The following is a 3,193-nucleotide window of genomic DNA, read 5'->3' on the forward strand; positions in this document are numbered from 1 at the left end:
GAAAATAAGATGATGAAACTGTGACTACTAACATTAGTAATTTTGAAAGGATGTTGATGTTGCTTGAGATTTCTGCTCGTCTGTCAAAATCACTGAGTAGTAGATGTACTCATACAAGCAGCCAGTAGTTGTTACGAGCAAACTTGCAAAGTAACACCAGTGTTTCCACTTCAACATTTGTGACATAATATCAAGTAGTTTGAGTGGAGTGGACTCCTTACATAAATTGCAAATCTTCAATCCCGAGCTCATTCAACCTCTTTTAAGAGGCTTATATATATATAGTATTAAATGTTTAATATGTCAAAAACATAAAGTGACAGTATTTAACTTATGATGGCCAATGAGTATGACAAATTTGAAGGAGAGAAGAGATCCAGGTTGCTGAAGAAATAATAATAATAATAAAGAATGTTAACAAGTTTGACTAACAACTATTATTATTATTCTTGTTATAAATAGTAACAATTGTTCCGAAAATTCTCCTGATAGCAGTAGTAGGTAGTAAAATCGTTTTCAAATTTACTTTGAATGTATAGAATTGTGTCTCTCAAAATGTAGTCCGTGGACCACTGTTAATCAACGAAGTAGTTCCAGGTGTATGTACGGAACATAATAATTTTCCAGTCACTTCTAAAAGGTGTATAAAATATATCCATTTGTAATTTTGTTTTGCTTGAAATAGTATTTGAATAATTCATTTTATACTAGGTCAGGAATATTTTTTAAAAAACTTGAAACAGAAAATAATAAAATAAATATAAAATTGGATTACTTTAGCGTTGTAAAAACAATTCTAAGAAATTCTTTTTGTACCTATGTACTAACAAAACTTACTTTTAATATACCTATTGAGAAACAATAAAAATATGTCTATCTAATGCTAAATATTCAAATTGCTGTATTGGATGTTGATTTTTTTTTTTTAATTTAGTGCCCCACGGTTATGCCTTTTAGGCTAAACAAGACGGATAATTAATAAAAGTGAATGACTGTAAAATTAAATTTTTGTTTTCCCACATCGGGAATCGAACCTGGAACCATGTACACCAAAGATTTACGCACAAGCCACTAGATCAGCGGAGAGAACTCAGTGTTGTGCGTAATTCAAATAGCATAAGATCAAGAACAGATATTATTTCTTTTCTCTTCCTTAGAAACATATACCCTTATGTCAAGTGGAGGACCGCTGTAGCGTAGTCAGAAATTCGTCGCGGGTTCAATCCGAGGTGGGGAGGGACATCTTTCTCATCCTTACACTCTTCACATTTTACATGTCGAGTAAAAAGTATCGATTGGTCAAACAAGGAAAGGTTTATAGATAACTGACAGACCTTCCAGATAATTTCTTATGATAAAGCGGACTAGTTGTAATAGGTATTCCGTCCTGAAACATTTCTTTCTGAGAGGGAGAATACAAACTCGAAGAGTTGCATGGCTGGATATAAATTATACGCGCTGGTTGATTAGTTGTTTTGAAGTTTAATAACTCTTTCAGCACCGAGGTTACGGTTTAAGGTGGAATCCGAACTACGGTTATCCATTCAATATTTTTAAGATTTTCTCACAGGGAATGGAACCCGGAACCCCGTGCACGGAAGACAAGCACGCTAGCAACTTGCGGAAAGAGATGGACTAATAATAATAATAATAATAATAATAATAATAATAATAATAATAATAATAATAATAATAATAATAATAATAATAATAATAATAATAATGAGAATTTAGTAATTTTCTTGTATTACCTTATAAAGTTATCTATATACTGTAAGAGCTTACGGTTAGCAAGTGCATTCTTATTAGTATGAGCTACACCATGCAAATGCAAGTTTATCACTTATTCAGGCGAGCCTTGTCGTTGAAGCAGTAGACTGTACACCACCAGATTCTTATTCTTCTGTCTCCCAAAAAGGCCGTACTGGCTGTCACCTGAGATGGGGGAACCACTGTTTAAACTATGAATGTCACTATTGTTTATCATCTTGGAATATCATCACTTCTAAATAACTGATCAAAACTTAGAAGTAATTTCAGAATTGCACTTTTAAAAAGAAAGAAAAGATACTACTGTACATGCCCACTCCCTTTGTCTAGTAGCTAGTGCGTAGGCCTTTGGTACATGTGGTCTCGGGTTCGATTACCGGTGGGAAAACATAAAACTTGGAACACATTGAAGTAGTTCGCATTAAACTGTAGCACTGCATCTCATATAGCCTCGGTGACGAAACAGGACGCTAAACTTCAAAATCAACAACAAAATCCTCTTTTATCTAGGTTTTATTTCCAAGGCGTACTGCATTTTATTTTAAACTCCTGTAGACTCTGGGCGAGTCTTAAAATTAGGTTTGTACGTTTGAGCAAAATCCTTCAGTATCCGTCCACCTCAGGTTTCTTTCTTCCAGTTATTTTATTACATCGGGAAATGTTGGACAAATTACATTTAAAGCATACAGAATTGGACATGGCTTTTCCATTTGTTAACGCGTGTCTTTTTTCAACTACACATGCTGCTTTATCAGCCAACCATGAGACCGAATTCTTTAGATTGCTTATATTTTATTTACAGAACATAGTGGAAAAACCTTTGAAAAACATGACCCAAAAATCTAGATATTACTCAAAATTGGCATTTATAAAACTTCTTAGTAACTGAACCCAAGAGACATGAACAATGTTTGTATTCGTCAACAAACAAGTTAGGTTTAGGAATTGAAATACATACACAGTATTTTCATTAATTTAAGAGATTTAAGCTTAAATCCGTAACATGTACTTTTCAGACTTCATCATTTTGACCACCATTTTTATATTAAACTCACGTGAGAGTTTAGACTTCTGATAATTCACTTGAGATCATAATGTAAGACAAATCCTGAAAATCTTGAAATTTTGAGCTTTTTCTTATTTGTTTCATGACGCAACTTGTATTCATTGGGCTAAGAAATAATTCGAAAATCAACAAGGTATTCAGGACTGACATTTTTTAGTAAAAAGAGAACTTCTTTTACAGTTGTATATTTGACTGCACCACGAGTGATGGTTGTGTGAAAATTTATATTGGTTTCTACTGCTGGATGGAATCAATTACATGCAATATTAGCCTCGTCTATATCAGCATATTCTGTCGTCAGTTCTCATTATGATGTCGTTCGGAGTCAACCTCATTTTATAATTTACTAACAACAAA

This window comes from Thermobia domestica, chromosome 1, assembly GCF_964235325.1.
Source record: "Thermobia domestica chromosome 1, izTheDome1.hap1.1, whole genome shotgun sequence".
NCBI lineage: Eukaryota > Metazoa > Arthropoda > Insecta > Zygentoma > Lepismatidae > Thermobia > Thermobia domestica.